This window comes from Myotis brandtii, unplaced genomic scaffold, assembly GCF_000412655.1.
Source record: "Myotis brandtii unplaced genomic scaffold, ASM41265v1 scaffold471, whole genome shotgun sequence".
In the NCBI taxonomy this organism is placed as follows: Eukaryota; Metazoa; Chordata; class Mammalia; order Chiroptera; family Vespertilionidae; genus Myotis; species Myotis brandtii.
This window is the reverse complement of record NW_005367989.1, coordinates 1,015,619-1,037,149: the sequence shown is the minus strand read 5'-3', so window position 1 is coordinate 1,037,149 and position 21,531 is coordinate 1,015,619. Positions and strand designations below refer to the sequence as shown.

General features: G+C 38.0%; 1 protein-coding gene across 1 annotated transcript in view; it reads left to right on the top strand.

The window, feature by feature from the left end:
- LOC106727745 (regulating synaptic membrane exocytosis protein 1-like) overlaps positions 1–21,531 on the top strand; it is a gene marked incomplete at its 3' end in the record, with an annotated part of 236,116 nt that overhangs the window by 181,650 nt on the left and 32,935 nt on the right. The window lies entirely within an intron of this gene.

Genomic DNA, 21,531 nt, shown 5'->3' with positions numbered 1-21,531 from the left:
ATCATAAGTTTATTTTTCAACACTCCAATAACTTTTTCAAGTAATTGGTTTTCTTTTTTTAAATATATTTTTATTGATTTCAGAGAGGAAGTGAGAAGGAGAGAGAGATAGAAACATCAATGATGAGAGAGAATCATTGATTGGCTGCCTCCTGCACATCCCCAACTGGGGATTGAGCCTGCAACCCAGGCATGTGCCCTTGACTGGAATAGAACCTGGGATGCTTCGGTCCGCAGTCCGATGCTTTATCCACTGAGCCAAACCAGCTAGGGCTGGTTTTCTTAAAATTCTACACATTTTATGATATATGCTTCAAAACATTCATCTGGAGTGGCTCAGTGGTTGAGCATCGACCTATGAACCAGGAGGTCATGGTTTGATTCCTGGCCAGGGCACACGCCAGGGTTGTGGGCTCCATACCCAGTAGGGGACCTGAAGGAGGCATTCAATCAATGATTCTCTCTCATTGACGTTTCTATCTCTCCATCACTCTCCCTTCCTTTCTGATATATATAAATAAATATTTTTTAAAAAAGAAAAAGGATCCACAGACAAAGGGGTACATAACACAAAAATGCTCCGTCATCCCCAAGCCGTCTACTGCACTGATGAAGAGTAGCACTTCCTCTGACATACTCTCAACTGGCTGCTTATGTTGTCCCCTTAAGAGAGAGGCAAGGCCCTAGTCAGATATACTAAAAAGATGCATGAAAAAAATGTACCTCTCAAAGCAATATTCATTCACTTAATGGATTGTGTTACACAGCTGGTACTCGCACTTATTTTTATTTTGTTGGTATATCTTTTGTTTGACATCTAGGCAAAAACAAAAAAAATTACATGTTAAAAATTATCATTAGAGTGAAAAATTGTGTCTGTTGACAGGCCAACATGTTGAAGATGTACGTAGGGTAATAAAAGCATGTATATTGTTTCTGCAGTTTTGATAGCTACTGGCTATAAACAACAAATATTTGCCAAGGCTGTAAACAGAGTTCTGGATGTAGATAACATCAGCAGTTGTTCTTTTACTGAATCTTAGACACGAGATCTGATGGTTGATGGGAGCTGTGCAATTGTAGAATTGTAGTTACCCCTTTTAGTAGTGTCAAAATGGAAACAGCTTGAGGTTGGGGAGAACTATCCAAAGGCTGAAGTCCATCTGTTCAGAAAGTTCTCATGATCATGAATTTCATTTTTACTTCTCTATGGACTCTGGTGTGAAAGAATTTCATCCTGGCATCTCATGCTTAATGAGGTTTAAAAGTTATTATTCTGCTTAACTAAGAATAGAAAAGACAGGAAGTTCACGAGACCCAGATCTATCATTCTCATCAGTTCTCTAGAAGTTTTTACTGCAGGTTCCTAAATAGCACAAAAGTCCAAATAAATTAAATGTCTATATTGGTCTAATAACTCTGAATTAGTGGGGTGGTTTTTTTTTTTATTGTAAGGATAGTTTTTACAGAACTCTACAATGAAAGCTATTCATTTTATACTACTCTTTAAAAATATCTACTCAAAAGAAAAAAAGTAAAACATTTCTTTATAAAAAATAAACAACCAATAAATTGAAAAACTAGATTAATTTTGCATAGGCTCATATGTTGTGATATAACTGCAGATGAATTTTTATACTCATCTAAATTTCTTGTGAATGTATAATTTACAATTTTATGTGACCTATTTTTCTTGTAATATTAAGTATTCACTGGCAAACTTTAAGAGATTTTAAAATTATTATTCCTAGGGATTGGTCCTTATATTAATCACTGTTAGTTACTTGAGAAATTTTAAATTATATTCATCATTGCTGATATTTATTAAGTACTTTAATATGCACTAGACACTGCAATAAGCTTTACTTAGCTCATCTCATTTCAGTCTAACAATACTATGGCATAGACAAAATTGTTGCTCCGATTTTATAGTTGAGGAAACTCAGTACATTAGTCAGCTCAGGTTTCCAGAACAAAATACCATAGACCTAGTGACTTGAGTAACAGGAGTTTATCTCTCACAGTTCTGGAACACCCAAGTCCAAGATCAAGGTGCTGGCTGTTTGGTTCCCCCATCAGGGCCTCTTCCTGGCCTGTCCGTGGCAGCCTTCTCACTGTGTCTTCAGGTGGCAGAGAGATCACAACCTCTGATTTCTCTCCCTCTTTTTGTGAGAACAAGAATCCCACCATGAGAGCACTACCCTCATGACCTCATCTGAACCTAATTACCTCCCAAAGGAACCACCTCCAAACACCCTCACAATGGGACTTAGGGCTTCAACATATGAATTTGGAGAGGACATAAACATTTAGTCCCCAACACCAAAGGTTTAAGGAGGTTAAGGAATCTGCTTAATGTCACCGAACTAGGAAGTGGTTAAACATGGAGTATGCTCCAGAGGCTTGCTAAAATGATATTTTATATTAATGTGATGGCCTTAAAAAATCCTCAGTTAGACTTCTCTTTACCACCCTCACCACAGGCACCCTTTCAAAGGACCATGTCGCTTGCCCCTCTCTCCTGCACTTCCTGTTCTCAACACAATAAACAGAGGGATCCTTTCAGTTCTCAGCCTCATCATATCGGCCTGTCACTTGGAGCCCTGCAGTGACCTCCCATCTTACTTAGAAGAAAATTGGAAGCCCAGTCAATGGGTATGAAGTCCTTTTGACATCATTTGTCTGGGACCTTGTTTTCAATCCCTCCCCCACTCTGCTCTGAGTGCCCTAACCCAAGCTCTTTCCTGCCTGACATTTGCACCCCACGCCCCCAGTCTATCTGGAATCCACCTCCTCAGACAGGCAGGCATCTTTCCCCACATCCTTCCGACTCTGCTCCCCACCAGTCTGCCCTGACATCCTATCTATGTAACCGTGCTCCGGCCCTGCCAGGGACTCTCTGTATTCATTAGCCTCTTTTATCAGTTATCCTAGCCCATAATGCTACCTGATATTGCTCGACTATATGGTCTTTTGTTGATGTGTTTTAACACTTGTCTCTCTTAATTAAATGCAAGTTTTCTCTGAACAGCTAAGTTCGTGTTTGTATCACCAGCACCTAAACAGCACCCAGCAGGTAGTAGATGCTCAATCCTTGTATGCTGAATTAAAAAATTAACAAATGAGGACTCAGAGTGATCAAAGTTTATGACTCCTATAAAGATAAAGAATCTTGGTGCTCAGAGGTGCTAAGAGCTATGTCTGAAGACCCCCAATATGTGAGCAGCATATGTGAGTGTGTGAGCACTGGAGCAAGAGGAAATGAAAATGTTCTTTCCATTACACTCTCCTACCCTTTCTGCTGAAAGTACAGAATAAGCAGCAACCTATACTGTTGTGAAAGAGAAAAGTGGTAAAGAGAACCTAGACCTAGAGTCAAACCCGTGTCAGGTATTGCACTAGGTAACCTTTCCTACAGTCCTAAAAGGTAACAATCAGTATCCTCACTTTACAGATGAGAATAAAACTCAGATGGACTAAATCTCTTGTACAAGGTCACTCAGCACGTTGCTGGCAGAGTCTTTGTTCAAACCCTGGCTTTTATCTGGTGGTAATACCCTTACCTAGGAGATGCTGACCTGGGGCCTTGGATGAAACACTTCTCTGGGCTCTTATTAACTCTGGTGTGAAAGGAAGAGGATGGCTTCACTTTATTATTATTTTTTAAATCCTTACCCGAGGATATGTTTTTTATTGATTTTAGAAAGAGAAGAAGGGAGACAGAGAGAAATATCGATCAGTTGCCTCCTGTACGCACCCAGACCAGGGATTGAACCTGCAACCTTTTGGTGTACGGGCAGACGCTGGCCTCACTTTAGATAATAGCAGAGTTATATAGAATTTACAAAAACCTTGCCTCGTTCCCTGCACTTCTATTTACTATGAGTGTATTCAAAGCTAAAACAAAACCCAGAGACCTCTGGGTTTGGGAAGGCATCTTTTAAAAACTCTAACTCATGTATCCTTAAAGCCAAGATTATTTACATATACACAATCTGATCACTTGGTGAAGCTGAAATAGTGTGTTTAAAGTAGCCCTTAACATGTCTTTTTTACACAGATCCTTTAGAAAAGAGAGCAGCAGGATATGCACAGAGACAAATTAGTGGCTCTCCTAGCCAGGCTGTTTAAATTAGTTTTAGGCAGGAGACATACTGTACACACGAGGTCTTAGATGTGAGTAATTAATACGAAACGTTACCTCTCTCTTTGCCTGTCGTCACACTGAGACTTCTTTATTTCTCTCACTTTCTTCCCACTCCCATTCCCTACTATTGCATGCATGGTCTCTCTAGTCGGCTGCCCTTCTACTGTGAAAATCTTTCTTGTTTTGTTGGCAAGGATGCCTGTCCTTACAAAACTGGTGGTGGCTGCAGCAGCTGTGCCCAGAGCTCACCATGCAGAGGCCTCTGTCGCTTTTCTGACACCTTGTCATCCCCTATGCGCTGGGCTAAAGACATGTGTTTAGATTCCCCAGTGCCTGTGTAGAGAGTTTTCTTCAGTCCACTACTTGCTGAGAACCTCCATTAATTAGAAGCTTTCTCCTAGACCAGTGGTCGGCGAACTGTGGCTCGGCGAACTGTGGCTCATCAAACCGCGGCTTGCGAGCCACATGCGGCTCTTTGGCCCTTCCACAAAATACCGACCTCTGTGCATGGGCCACGAAGTTTCAATCGCACTGTACATGCGCCTGCATGTGGTATTTCGTGGAAGAGCCACATTCAAGGGGCCAAAGAGCCGCATGTGGCTCGCGAGCCGCGGTTTGCCGACCACGGCCCTAGACTTAGGAGAATCATAACAAAACCCAAAAGGATACAAAACAAACAAACAAGACCCAAGCTGTTACAAGGCATTATTCAAAGAAGCATTTCCTCTGCAGCTGCACCAATGTCCCATCCTTCCTTCTATAGAATATCTATATTTATGGCATTGTGCAATGAGAACTTATATTAAAATAAAGACCATGAGGCTTTGCAATATCCTGTCTCATCTAAAAAGGTTTAATATAACATACACACACTCTCCATACTAAAGTATTTGATGTGTTTGAGGAAATTAACGATATGAACATCATAGTTTAGGTTTCTGTAAATATCGAAGGGAAGATGGAATCTATTACAAAAGAAAACAGAAACATTTTATTTAAAAAATGTTAAAAATTAAAGCTGTTTTTGTTCCCTCACAGAAGTGCATCCTAATAATCACTTAATATAATCTCTCATTTGTGCCAAGGACAGAAAGGTTGTGACCACTGGAGCCTGGCACTGGGGCAAGAAGAAATGAAAAAAGGCTGAAGGAACACTATTGACATACGATTCCCTTACATGAGATGACTGTGTATTTATACTTTGTGTACATTAGTAATAGAACATATAAATAAATAAAATTTCTGATAAATTTTAACTGATTTAATGTTCAGGTTTACCTTGATGCTTCAGTAATGGCCAGGTTTCTGAAGTTGGATAGGTGCTAGGTGGGTAATTCATCCATGATGCCAACAGAGCATGATATGAATTTGGGTATTTATTATTATTATTTTAAATTCTAATCTGAGGATATGCTTATTGGAGAGAGAGAGAGAGAGAGAGAGAGAGAGAGGAAGAGGGAGAGAGAGAAACATAGATGTGAGAGAGAACATCGATTGGTTGCCTTCCGATGGGTTGCCCGAACCGGGGATCAAACCCGAAACCTAGATATGTGCCCTGACCGGGAATCTAACCCTCAATCTTTTGGTGCACAGAACACAGGACGATGCTCCAATCAACAGAGCCACACACCGGCCAGGACTGAATTTGGGTATTTTTAACTATGAGATTAAATAATCATTGTATTTCTGCATTTCCTTTTGATTATGTGGTAATTCCTTCAGAGACAGTTTTTGCTAGTGTCACTCAGCCTGAGAAAGCTGAACACTGATTTGTTGTGATTTGGCAATAATTGCCTTTGATGGTGAGAAAAGATATACAGCATAAAATAGAAAATATAGCTTGAAATCGGTTTAAAAAAATAAAAACTATGCTATGGTCATGACAATATAAATATGCCTGCCTGCACACGCTCTGGGAAGGTTTAAAGCAACATAAAAGGCAGAAGCATCTGAGAGCTTCCCACCACCTCTGCCATCTGAGCTCTGGTCCAAACGTCCATCATCTCGAACCTGGATTTTTGCAAGGCCTTCTGGCTGGTGTGTCTGCTTCCATCCCTGCTATCTCCTATTACAAACATGAGGGCCATAGGGATCAGTCATCTGATCCCTCCATTCATACTTTTCTAGTGGCTTCTCATTCACCCAGAGGAAAAGCCACACACTTGCCATGGCCTATGAGACTTACATAACCTACCCCCATCCCTGCTCTGCTCTTGTTCAGTCCTCTCCAGCCACACCAGCTGATTAGCTTTTCCTTAGACTCAGGAGGCAGGCTCCAACCTAAGGCCTTAACCCTTGCTGTTCCCACTTTCAACTCTGCTTTTCATGACTTGCTCATCTCCTTCAGGTCTTCACTCAAATGTCACCACCTCAGTCAAGCCTTCCCTGACTTCCCCATTTATACTTTAAAAAACAGGGACATCACTAGTAATGATAACCATACTTAACATTCAGAATCCTCAGATGATAGTAAAATATGAATATTGCTCTGCATAACTACAGTATTTTCAATTATGCTACTAGGTTTAACCCAAAAAAGAGAAAAGGGCAATAAAACGTAAAGAGAAAGGGAGGAGTAGATTCGTCTTTAGGACTGACAGTGTCTCTTGTGGGTTAACCGTTGAATAAGCTGCCACTTCAATTGAACTCTAAATATTTACTGATTGCCTGTCCTATGGGGCTTCATACAGGGGTTACTGAATTGGGTAAGAAAGGGTAGGTCTCAGGTTTTAAGGTTAAGATGATCTATCGGAGGAGATTAATCAAATACTCAAAATAAATATCCCCCCACAAAACAGAATATAAAATAGTGTGTTACTCTTAAGTGAAGTATAGCAAAGTATTCTCTTTTTGATGGATTGGTACAAAATTGACCAGATTGTTGAGCTACAATTAGATCATTTCTAATTTGATCATTAAAGTGACAAAAATGGCTAGATTTTCTGTCCAGGGTTTTGGTATATTCTGCTGAATTAAGTGCAGTTAACATATTGAGTGTCTTGATATTGTTCAAAGTTATGCATAGATAATGCAATATTATGAAATGTAAAAAGGACTATTTCTAGCTTTGTGTGCACTGTGATTAGTGAAAGTTGATTATGACATACTTTTAGTATCTGAATATAACATAAGATGTTGTTTTAAAAATAGACTTGATTATTCCTAGGCAGTAGCTGGTGGAGGTAGAAGAGGTTGTTTGGAGCTGATTAAATAGCAGTAGAATTTCTGGGTCACAAGGGAGAGCTATAGAGTACACATACATTTGTATAAATTCTTCTCACATCCTTTGGAATTTTAGCTTCTGCATTTACAAACCATTTGAATTCTCTGCTTTATGATCTCCCTTTCAGGGGTATAAAAGAACTTAAGTTATTTATGACACCTGTTATATTATTTAGATGATAGTGAGGTCTTAAATGCACATTAACTATGTGTTTTAATTAAAGGATGAACATAGATGTCACCACTAGCAAATATAATGGAAGGAAATTATATCTCATCACTTGTCTTGAAATGCACTCCAGAATGACTTAGAAAATACTGTACCTAATGATGGCTGACTAATTCAGTATACCATGCAAGTAAAATCCAGGAAGCTTGTATTTCTCTGCCTTTTTAAAAAAATGAAAAAGCCTTTATGGAATACAGTTATTATTTCTCAGATATTTAATTTAGGCTTTAAAAGTAGGCTATTTGCTGGTGCTGCTTTTAAAAATCTGAATTCAACGTAGACACTTTATTTCATTGTTCTAGATTCTACTTACATATTGTAACCTATTATATAATGTTAGATGCCACAGAACAAAAACAGATGCTGTATCTCATTTTGTTCAGTGTTTTCTCTGTGTGTTATAAAAATAGCTAATATTTTACAAGTACTTACTAATTGGCTAACGCCACCCTAAATGCTTTATATATATATTAGCTATTTTAATCCTCAAAACAACTCTGTAAATAGGTAGGCATTATCATCTCTATTTTACAGATGTAGAATTGGGGTCTTAGGGTATTAAATAACTTACCAAGCCACAAAGTTAGTAAAAGGAAGAGCCCAGGAAAAGTTTGAACCCAGGAAATATAGCCTCAGAACTCCTGGGCTATGTTGTCTCAAGTATTGGTGGTTCGAATCCAAAACCAAAGAAATATAGTGCACTCACTTCCTGGGGACAAGAAGTGGGTAATATTTTACCCTTCTATACCCAAAGTAGGGCTAACACATTTTTTATTACCCTCTCTTTAGAGATAAATAGGTGATACAGAATCGCTGACCAGGTAAGGCAGAAATGTCACAGGAAGCGTCATTGAGAACCTGGTAACTGTAATGGGTAAGCACTAAGCTTGACCAGCAGTAGAATTTGTCCACAGAGACAGTTATTAGATATCTGGAAGTTAGGGCACATGTCATTTACTCCTTGTGGCTCTATGATCCTGGGAAACAAGTTCACAGAGCTTTATGGAATCACTGACATTCTAAATGAATTGTTCTGATCAAAGTTTACAAATGTAAGGTAATGATTCTTTTTCCAAGTGACATTGAAAGCCACCATAGCCACCACATCCCATATAATATGTTATCATTCAAAAGACTAAGCAGTGAAATGTGGTTAATTCACTAATAAGGATACATTCAGTGTGCATAAATTTATCAGACATTAAAAGTGAAAGGGAAAAAAACATTTTGACATGTTAGAAGTCCTCTATATATCATTCATTCATCCACTGTTTTAGAGGCTTGGGAATAACTGTGATTTGGGCAATCACATTTCCCAGTTTAAAGTAACCTAATGATAATATTCTTTTTAAAAAAATTCAGATTTTTAAAAACTGCTTTTCCCCCCTGTTTGTGTGAATTAGCAATGACCGCAAAAAAAATTCTGAAAAAATTTTCAGATAGCATTATGTGTGTCCCCTTCCAGTGGCTGTATCCTAGACTTTCCACAAAACAAATTATACTAGTGGCGCACCTTTCTCTCTGATTTTCACCTTGTCAGATGAACTTTTGCTCCTGATTAGCAGTATATTGATAGATGATCTAAGTCTATCTATATACCTTCATGCCAGGAAATCTTGCCAGTCATAGCTCCATCCTAAAGTTATCAGCTAAGTGTACTCAGAACTTAAAAGCAAAGTATTTTCTTCCCTCATGTATTATCTATGTCTATGTTTAATAATAATAGCTCTCATTTATGTGCTAGACACTGTGCTAAGCAGTTTATATTGATTATCTCAATTAGCCCTCCCAACAATCCTATGTAGCTGCTATTATTACCAGTTTGTAAATGAGGAAACTGAGGAATAGAGAGTTTAAATAATTTCTTTATGGTTATGAAGCAAGAAATATAGCCAGATTTGATTCTGAGCTGGCCAACCTAAGACTTCTGCCTAACCTATGAAATTCATGCACTGGGGGGGGTCCCTCAGCCCGGCCTGCACCCTCTCACAATCTGGGACCCCTCGGGGGATGTCCGCCTGCTGGCTTAGGCCCGCTCCCCCTAAGCCGGCAATTGGACATCCCTCTCACAGTCTGGGACCCCTCGCTCCTTACCACCTGCCTGCTCACTGCTCCTTGGTGCTATCGCAGAGGTGGGAGAGGCTCCCACCACTGCTGCTGCACTCGCCAACTGTGAGCCTGGCTTCTGGCTGAGCGGTGCTCCCCCTGTGGGAGCGCACTGACCACCAGGAGGCAGCTTCTGCATTGAGCATCTGCCCCCGGATGGTCAGTGCACATCATAGCAACCGGTCATTTTGGTCATTCCGTCGTAATGGTTGCTTAGGCTTTTATTATACAGATACCTTCCAAAAGCATCAAAGTGAGGTTGGTTTCTTTTTTTCTCTCCTGATAGTAATAAAACATAGCAAGTCCAGTGAAAATAGTCAAGAATACAGCAAAGACAAGATTTAGAGTATGTTGGACATTCCAGAAGATGCAGGCATGAACTGATTACCGAACATTGGCTTGATCATATGTGTAGATACCTCCTTCTTCAAAATTGTCAACACATGGAGTTCACCCTCTATGTATTAGGTAAATTAGCACAATCAAATGACACGTTTTGGAAAAGTTCGCATGGAATCTATTAGACCTATTTAATATTAATGAATTACATATTTATCATGTGGATGGCAGGCACCAACATTACTTGTTAGATTGTTTTCTTAAAAACTGGCTTTACTTCTTTCTAAAATGTTATTCCTAGTTAATATACTACTTAACAGTTTATCTTTCTTTCATTTTATTTTCTTCTCTTGAACTGTGCTGAAAATGAGATAACCTGTTTGTCAAACTATTAAAATGACTCCCTCTCATGCCAGGTTTTCGATTGGAGACCTCTGGTCTGTCTCAGATATTAGGAAGCAGTGATATTGTTCCATCATCTAGAAACAATATTCTAGGCCCCATCACACAAAACGTGGGAGATGAAGGGAAGCAAAATTGTAAATGTATGCTCGTGGGCCTCCGTGTCCTGAGGTGTCTTCATTTAGTGCTTACTTAGGAGTGGCCTCCTATGGTAAACTGAAAACGGAATAAAAAATAAATGCTTGACTGAAGTAACAGGCTCTAAAACATTAATAGCTAATCACCAGTTATGCTCTTAGTTTTCCTAAGTGTCATCGCTTAGTGCTTTCAGAACACTGTGGGATGCTGATTGGATGAACTACATTTTTAACACTGCCGAATGGAGGACAGAAAAAGGAAATAAAATAAACAACAAAACCCATAACATATCATTTTTAAAGGACATTTAGAATGAGGGTCCTACACACAAACACACACACACAAACAGCAGAAATTGCAGCACTTTATAATTTTCTCTTTTGTTCTTTTTCAGCCACCTCTGAAAACACATTTTTTTCTAATAAATTATACCCCCTGCTGATCTCATTAATTTTCTTTAACACATTGAAGAAAAATAGTTTAAATAACTATGAAGAAATTAAATGTAAAAATAAAAATCTTTAGTGCCATCTGCTGGACATTTTTAGTAAGTAAAAATATACTTTTAAACTAAAGTCTAAATATGGTTTTAAACACAAACTGAAAAATATTTTTTAACTGTGGTGATTTTAAAAAATGACCCAGTAATATCTGTGGTAAAAGCCTGTATTACTGAAATGTTTATAATAAAGTATATATTCTGTATATGATATATATTATAAACTTATCTTGTGGTTGAACTTGAACTTTTTATAGACTGTTTTTTAGAGCAGTTTTAGGTTCACAGAAATATTGTCAGGAAGATACAGCAATGCCCCCATATATTCCATGTTTCCATACATGCTTAGCCTTTTCCGTTATCAATATCTCCCAAAGAGTGGTACATTTGTTACAATTAATTAACCTATATGGACACATCATTATCACCCAAAGTCCATAGTTTATTTTAGGGTTCATTCTTGGTGTTGTATATTCTGTGGATTTGGACAAATATATAATGACATGTATCCACCATTTTAGTATCTTACAAGGTAGCTTAAATATCCTAAAACTCCTCTGTGCTCCATCTATTCATTCCTCCTATCCCTTACTATGATTATTTTTAGAAATACTGATATGTACATATCTGTGATTGATAAAATTTTAAGTTTTAAACTGATGGATATCTGATTAAAATATGTAATATTTCTTCAGCATATTTTCATACAGGCAGTATCAAACTTTTCATTTATTATTAAAATTTAGTTATGTAGTGAAGGTTGTTTTTTTTATCAAGGGAGATAAAAGATGTATGAAAAAAAATGCTTTCATTTTCAAATTTAACCTTGCTGTAGAGAGCTCTCCTCAGAGAGAGGTCATATATGAATGGGAAATCCTAGATTTAGATATTGCTTGCCTTGGGTGCAGTGGAATTAAGAAATCAAGGAGAAATTTGACATAAATTAGAGGATTGTATGTAGCTAAAGTGGAAAACAGGATTTCACAACGTCTGTTCCAGAATCCTTCTAAAAGAGTATTATTAAGACACCAGAAATCTAAAGTCTAAATTTTATAGACTCTCTTGCAGCTAGAATCCCTGGTGTGATTTAGGTTCCAACAGTCGGATGTACTTCCATGAGACGACTTGAAACTGAGTTAAATGGAAGGGGCCGGGGCACAGCAGCCCACTGGGCATCCATTCTGCTGGTCTCTCTAGCAGGCTCAGTGTGGCTCTGGTTGTGGCTTCTAAATCAGAGCCTTCAACTGGGTGGTGGGGTCCTAGTGCCAGTCATTTGGAGAGTGGCTTTCTGATTCTGCAGCTTCCTGAGTGAAGAACTTTGAGTAGCTGGTTTTGTGCTTTTGTTTGGATGTCATTCCTAGAGACCTTGCCAAGACTCTGTCCCTATCTCCTTCCAACAATTTTGTAGCACCAGATCCCATTAGTTAACCTTTTTGCTTAAAAGACTGTGATGTTTATTCTTTTCAACTCAGCTCTGCTACAAGGGGCCACTATTTATAATTATCATTCAAATAAATTATCATTAAAATGAAACGTAATAGAATTTTACTGCTCCTCTCTGTGACAAAGTAGAAGAGACAGTTTCATTAAAAAGGGGGCATGTGTTTGGGGCCCAATAAACCATTTGTTGTAAGTGCATATATGTTTTTACTTCACAGTCATTTATCTCTGCTTACCGAGCTGTCATTCAGTAGAACATATAAACTGGATGCTTATATTTTAATATTTACAGACTTTTAAAGGTAATTTGATTTAATCTCCATTTCTGAGAAGTTTTGGAGCATTCACATTCATTTTATTATCTTAGCATGCCTTCTTATTTGTTTGCTTTAGTTATTCTGTTAACACTAGACTGTGCCGTATTTTTATTTCAGAGAACAATCCAAGTTCCAAATTATTTAGGAACATCTTTTTGACCAACTAAGTGAAAGAATTCTGACTGATCATTTAACCCCAAATTATTACTTTACTGACAACATATTTCCATTCCTTTTAACTTGGTGTACATTGCCATAAACTACCAACTAATGTCTACATATAACCTACTTTCTAAGTAGATTGTACATTCCTTGGAGTCAAGAACAGTGCTTTCGAGTTGAGGTTACTGTGGATTTTTGACAATACAGTGTGAGGTCAAAATTTTAAAAGTAAGCCTCCAATCTATCAGGCTGGCAAAACGTTTAATTTCTGTTATCAGGGTTCTCTCCTGGACATACTCTACTAGGTCTTTTGGAGGCTCTTACCCAACATTCTCTGAAGAACGCTATTGGCTTCAATCTACATGTCACTAACTTCATGGGCCCTTCTGGTGCCCTGTTCCATGTGTTCTATGCCAAGGTTGGGAAGGGACACATAGTCCATGCCTCTTGTTTTCAGTACCCAAGCCTTCCCGCCATTGTATTCTCATCCCAAAGCAATTCTCCATTGAAGGAGTTATGTGCAAATTGCTCTGATCTCTGCCCCTCTCTTCATGTTGGGGAAAGCTCTCATTTCCCTCAGCACCTGTTGATTAAGCTTTTGGAACTTCAAAGCACCTGCTCCCATCCCCATCCTCCTCCCAGAAAGTCTAGTCTAGACTTTGCAAAGGAAAGCCAGGAAAAAAGGTGGTTTGTCTTCTTCTAGCTTCTGGTCACTTTGCAGATAGAGGAAGGAAAAAACACAAAATAGAAATAAGTGAAGTGCTGTGCCAGTTACAGTGATTTCTTTCCATTATACTATTACCAGTCACTTAGCATCATTCTGTGTGTCTTACTGAATATATAAAAAGCCAGGGGCCATCACGACCAAAACAACCGGATGGATGACCGAACAGCAGACTGTGTGGGGTGACAAGGCCGGCAGGGGGATTAGTGAGGGATGACCAAACGACTGAACAAGCAGGCTGCATGGGGCAACCAGGCCGTCAAGGGGGGCAGTTAGGGGGGACCAGGCCAGCAGTTGGGGGAGATCAGGCAGGCAGGCAAGTGAGCAGTTAGGAAACAGCGGTCCCGGATTGTGAGAGGGATGTCTGACTGCCAGTTTAGGCCCGATCCCGGCTATTGGACATCCTCGAGAGGTCCTGGATTGGAGAGGGTGCAGGATGGGCTGAGGGAACCACCCCTCCCGTGCATGAATTTCATGCACCAGGCCTCTAGTTTATAATAAATGATCAACAAATAATTATTGGTAAGAATGTCATTAATAATTTCCTGTTTAAATTATTTATTTTCCATTATAGAATGACATTTAGTTTTTTAGAAGATGATAAAAAGCTTTTTAGGTATTCATCTTTATTTTCTTCAAATGTATGCAATTCATCACGCAACTTGTCTACATTTGGAATCTTGGAGTTTCTTGAGTTGAGTGCACAGACGTTAAAATCATGCATGATTATTGCATAGTGAAACAATGGAAAACACCCAGGCATAAAACCAAGGTTTCTATATCACTGATTTCCTTTTAAAAGCATTGCATATTTTATAACACTCTGTATTTTCTGTGTAGATCATTTAAATCTGAGATTTGTGATCATATATTTCATCAACCTAGCTAATCAATAATAATTTATTGTTAATTCTAAAATTGAAATGTACAAATAAATTTTACAAAAAGATTTTACATTTGCAGTCCTGCATTTACTGTAATACCATGTAATAAAATATGCATTTCCATTTATTATTCATAATAGAACACTGTCACATATTTGATATGGATTAAAGCATTAGAACATCAGATACAAAAAATAAATATGCTGCTTATGGTTTCACTACCAGTATCCTGATTCTAAAGGCACATTTTATTGTGAGGACATCTTGACAGTGTGAGATATCAGAGTAATGTAAGGAGAATACAAATTGAAAAAAGGGTATTAAGGTTGGATTTTAAGAGACAGTTCAGTACAGCATTGCAAAAGGTTACAGAGCAAGTAGATTTTCAGGAAGTAGAGTAATGAATGTGGCTCCTTCTTCCCTCCCCATTCCCCTTCCTCCCTTTCTCCTTTCTTTTTATAATGCCTGCTGCTAAATAAGAAAGGAGCACACTGGGAAATGAGTCTGAAAGGTTGACAGGGACTTGGGTTGGACTTTTACTTTCAGTGCAGAGGAAGGAAGGAAGTCCTATCGGTAAGTAGAGGAAGAAGCCGGTGAAGATTGGAAGATGTAAGAGAGTTCTGGGTTGGTAAACAGCTTTCTTCTCTCATTTTATGCCCTTCTGTGATGTCCAAACCAGTAGTATAAACATGGCCTATTGCCAAAACCAGGAAGGAACTTTAACTACCGTGAGAGGAAGGTACAAATGGCTGCAGGCCACCAAGGGCTGGCGTAGGGAGGATGTGAATCCTGGTAGGGTTTGAAGTGATGGCTGTGTGAATGGCTTCATGAATTGTGAGGTGAAGCTCTTGGCAAAGAGCTGCCGTAGGTACATCCCTCTGGAAGGAGAACACTGTCCCCAGTGCCTGTCATACATAGGAGCTACTCTGTGGGCTGGATTTTTCTCCCACTTTCCTGAGACTGGAAGAGAACACCCCTCTAAGATGTTTGTTCCATGGAGAAAGTGAGAATCTAGAGACCTCACCCTCGTAACTCAAATCTGGAAGCCTCATCTTACAAACTGTCCTGCTGTGGCCTAATGGAGAAGGGCCTATTGCTGCCTGCCCACCTCTCTCAGCTTGGGAGACCCCGCAGGCTGAGCTGCACCTGCGCTCAGGAAACCAGCACTGTGTTCACAAGTCATCAAAAAAGAATTTTGAGTCTTTCAGGAGGACATAGTGGCTTGAGAAAAGAGAATTTGGCAATAAATAGTGTTTAGCAGTTGAAAATTAATGGCAGTTATTTCGGGTTTACCTCAGAGATGTTTTTGGGTTCATAATGATGCAAATATCGCAATGAGTCACATGGATTTTGGGGTTTCCCAGTGTATATATAAGTTATGTTTACACTATACTGTAGTCTAAGTGTGCAATGGTATTATGTCTAAAACATGTACATGCCTTAATTTAAAAAATAATTTATTGCTAAGAGATGCTAACACTCATCTGAGCCTTCAGCAAGTCCATCTTGCTGGTGGAGGGTCTTCCCTCGATGTTGATGGCTGCTGATGGTCAGGGTGGTGGTTGCCAAGGGCTAGGGGGGCTGTGGCAATTTCTTGAAATAAGACCACCATGAAGTTTGCCACATCTATTGACTCTTCCTTTCACAAATGAATTCTCTGTAGCATGTGATGTTGTTTCATAGCATTTTACCCACCGTAGAACTTCTTTCAAAATTGGAGTCAATCCCCCCAAACCTTGTGACTGCTTTATCAATTAAGTTTGTGTAATATTCTAAGTCCTTTGTTATTATTTCAACACTCTTCCCAGCATCTTCACCAGGAGTCGATTCTATCTCTAGAAACCACTCTCCCTGCTCATCCATAAGAAGCAACTCTTCCAGGATTAATGATGTGTAGCCACTTCATTAATTATCCTAGCTGGATAACTCGCTGCAGCATCTATATCAGCACTTGCTGCTTCACCTTGCACTTTTATGTGTCAGAGATGCTTCTCTCCTTAAACCTCATGAACCAACCTCTGCTCTCTCAGCTGTCATAGAAGAGTTAGGGCATTGATCTGGATTAGGCTTTGGTTTAAGGAAATGTTGTGGCTGGTTTGATATTCTATCTAGATCACCAAAACTTTCTCCATATCAGCAATCAGGCTGCTATGCTGTCTTATCATTACTGTGCTCACTGGAGTAGCACTTTTAATTTCCTTCAAGAATTTTCCTTTTGCATCTACAATTTGGCTAACTGTTTGGCACACCAGGCCTAGCCTTCAGCCAGTTTTGTCTTTTGGCATGCCTTCTATTCTAAGCTTATTATTTTTTAGCTTTCGATTTAAAGAGAGACGTGTGATTATTCCTTCACTTGAACACTTAGAAGCCATCGTAGGGTTATTATTGGCCAAATTTCAATATTGTTGTGACTCAGGGTATAGGGAGGCCCGAGGAGAGGGAGAGATATGGGGAAATGGCCAGTAGGTGGAACAGTCAGAACACACACAACATTTAAAAATCAAGTTCATTGTCTGATATGGGTGTGGTTGGTGGTACCCTAAAGCAATTGCAACAATAACATCAAAAATCACTGATCACAGATCACCATAACAAATATAAAAATGATGAAAAAGTCTGAAATATTGCGAAAATTACTAAAACGTGACACAGAATGAGCAAATGCCGTTGAAAAAAATGGTGCTGATAGCTGGATGCAAGATTACCACAAACCGTCAATTTGTAAACAATGTAATATCTGAGAAGCACAGTGAAACGAGGTATGCCTCTAGTGAGCAAGAGGCAAGTCTCTGCTCTACAGAAGTTTCATGGCATGAGTTCATCTGCATAACTTCTGCTTTTCCATGGTCAGCTCTTGTTCATTAGCCATGATCAGAAATTGGCATTATCTGACAGATAACACTTTCCTGAGTCCAAAAAACCTTTTATTTTCATGTCACATCCATATTTATTGTCATACTTTATGTGAACTCAGTGTAAGATCTGAAGAATGTAAATTTAAGATAATATATTCATAATAATAATAGAATAGGAGAAGCAAGTCCACGACAAAAAGTAGTTTCCTCATCAATAAAATGGGAATAAGATTATCTTTCTCATACAGTTATTATTTGTTCAAATACTAGTATATGCAGATCCTCATAAAATTAATTAGATGGCATAAATGGTCAACTTTATTTTATACATAATAATGTTGTCACATACATTCATTATTTTCAATTCTTATGGCACTCGTTTGTTAGTGATATTTGATGAAATAGAACTAAATTTTTTCTTTTTAATATGAAATGTTTCATACATACAAAGAGGACAAAGAAGAGAATAAAGCATACCTCATGCACCCATCATTCAGCTTAAGAAATAAAGCATTTCTGCCCTGACTGGTTTGGCTCAGTGGATAGAGCGTTGGCCTGCGGACTGAAGGGTCCCAGGTTCGGTTCCGGTCAAGGGCATGTGCCTTGGTTGCAGACACATCCCCAGTGGGGGGTGTGCAGGAGGCAGCTGATCGATGTTTCTCTCTCATCGATGTTTCTAACTCTTTATCCCTCTCCCTTCCTCTCTGTAAAAATCAATAAAATATACTGAAGAAAAAAAAGGAATAAAAAATTTCTAATACTTTTGAAGCTTAGGCTTGGAAAAATTTCATATCAGCATGAAAACAATATGTATTCTCCCTTGTGAGTACAATAAATATAGTACTCATAAAGTTTAACAAGTTTAGTCTCCTGGGCACATATATACATATCTAAATTTTTTTATTGTATTGTTCAACTCTCCTCTATCATTATTTATATTTTATATGTCTGGTCTGTTGATTACAGAGAGAGAGGTGAGTAAAATATCCTACAATGAAGATGAATTTCTCTGTCCTAGTGGTTCTATCATTTTTTTTTTTACTTTGTATGTTATTATATGCACTCAAGTTTAGAATTGTCATGTACAATATGAAATTAATACTTTTTAAATAGTAGGTTAACCTCTTTATCTATAGTAAAGCTTTTGCTTTAAATATTGTATGTTTGGTATTGTTTTTGTTAATCTTTCCCTGGGATATATTTTTTCAATCACTTATTTAAAACATTCTGTGCCTGTATAGTTTGGTTATAGCTCCTCTATACTGTATGTAACTGATTTTTAAAAATCTAACGTGATGTAATATTTGTCTTTCTCTGACTGGCTTATTTTACTTAGCATAATAATCTCCTGGTCCATTCATGCTATCTCAAATGGTAAGAGATCCTTCTTTATTACTGCATAGTATTCCATTGTGTATATGTACCACAGCTTTTTTATCCATTCATCTACTGATGAGCACTGGCCAAAAAAAGACAAATATCATAGGATCTCATTTATGTGGAATCTAATGAACAAAATAAACTGATGAACAAAATAGGTCCAGAGATATGGAAGCATGGGACAGACTGACACATTTCAGAAGGAGGGGCAGGGGTGTGTATATGTACCACAGCTTTTTTATCCATTCATCTACTGATGAGCACTGGCCAAAAAAAGACAAATATCATAGGATCTCATTTATGTGGAATCTAATGAACAAAATAAACTGATGAACAAAATAGGTCCAGAGATATGGAAGCATGGGACAGACTGACACATTTCAGAAGGAAGGGGCAGGGGGCACGGAAAAGATTAACCAAAGAACTTACTGGTATGTGCATATATGCATAGTCCAAGGACACAGACAATAGCGTGGAAAAGGCCTGGGGTGAGGTGGGATCCAGGTGGAGAGGGGCAAAGGGGGAAAATGGGTGACATCTGTAATACTCTCAACAATAAAAATAAATTTTAAAAAATGTAATGTGATGATCTCTGCGTTTCAACGCTGTAGTCACTGCGATTCCTGATGTGCTGGATTGTGTCTGCCACTAAAAATAAATTTTAAAAAATGTAATGTGATGATCTCTATATTTCTATAATGCTGTAGTCACTGTGATTCCTGATGTGCTGGATTGTGTCTGCTATCGCATACCATCACTTCTAATTGTCCTGCTTTATATATGTTTGTTTGTTTCAATTTTTTGTCTTCTTTGGAATGCTTTTTTTCTCATTCCATGTTTTTCCCTCTTCTAGTTTGGATATTATATGCTCTATTTCAGATACTTTTGGTGGCTCCATAACTAAATTTTTGTTTTCAGTCACTTGTACAAAAGTTAAAACACGTTCTTGGTCACAGAGACTCCGTACATGTAGCTAGGGCAGCTGTTTGTGTCAGAGCTGTGTTACCTCTCTGAATTACTGCTCCTATTTCATTTTTCTCCTTTGAGGCTTAAAACACGTTCTTGGTCACAGAGACTCCGTACATGTTGCTAGGGCAGCTGTTTGTGTCAGAGCTGAATTACTGCTCCTATTTCATTTTTCTCCTCTGAGGATCTCCATACTTTCTCTCCAACTCAAACACGAATTTAAAAAGTATTATTTTAAATATTTTCCAGCATGTGTGGCAATGGAATTTTTCAGGATATTTAGTCCTTACCATGAACTTGTTTGTAAATTTATTTTTTGTTTTTTCTTAAAATGGACTAAGAAAAATATATATAATCTTTCCATTAAGCAAATATGCATTGGCTACTGTTAAGGAGGTATATGTCTTCACTATCTTGCCAAACTATTCATTTCTAATTCAATTTACTGTTTGGTAGAGAGAGATGTCATTTATAGAAATAGTAATAATATATGGTAAACAAAAACAAAGATGAAGTAGCTTATGAATAACCAAGTGAAATGCTATGAGATGGCAGTACAGGTAGGTTTCATCTCAGTGGTCAGTGTCCTGCACACATATATTGTATAAATGTTTCCTGAAATAGATGGCCTTTTAATTGGGCCTTATGGTATGGATAAAAGTCTTGTTTGAATTAAAAAAAAGAGAGAGACTTTTAATTTCAAACCATTATATCTTAGTATAAAGCATACTATCAGGAGTTGTCAAATGGCCTATCATCTGTTTTGGAAATAAAGTTTTATTGGAATTTAGTCACATTTATCATTATGCGTATTTCTATGCTATAATAGTAGAGATGAGAAATTGCAACAGAAATTATGTGGCCAGCAAGTTCTAAAATATTTACCACCTGGCCTCTTACCATATATTTTGCCTACACCCATACTAAATTATGTTCTGTAATACAAAATAAGTTTATAGGGAAGCTTTTTCTTTAGTTTAGCTTTCTCCTCTTTTGTATTTTCTTAAGTGGATTTGATTTGGTGGTTCTCACAATAAATACTAATTCATGGACTCCCTCTACGTTTAAAGTCTATTTCTGTTTCTTTGATTTGAGGTACTTTCTTACTCCTACTCCTTAATAATTATTTTCTTTAATACAAGTTTTAAGATTTTCAGTGCTATTTTGTATGGTTACTTTTTAAATAATAGATCCACAGTTCTTTTTTACTCTGCTATGCCTTTTTTTAATGTAATGTATCCAATAACTTCAATAAATTGATCAAGTATTCTTGCATTTATCAAATAACATAACTATATCCCCTTCTATAAACTGAAATTAACTAGTCTTTAAGTTGAAAAGGTTTCAGATTCTAAAGTACTTTATGTGCTTTAATTATGGGAATTAACTAGGAAAAAAATGTCAATGGGCAAAGCAGGAAAGGTATTTCATAACTTTAAAAGTAATCAGTAAATTTCTGCTCAAAAGCTATTGATGTCAAAAGGAAAACATAATGAAATCCCAGTACTTCAAGTGCAGTGCTTGGACTCAACTTACTTGGTTCTGTTTCCAGGGAGTACCAGTTCCCCACGGCTATGTTAGATGTGGTGGGTCAAGCTAACTGCCTGAGTGAACAAGAGCATGTGTGTGCTCCGTGTCCTAGGGAATACTCACACCCAGCAAGCGAGCTCTGATACTCAGATACATTTGATTAGCCACTTCCCAGGAGCTTCACTTTTGGTG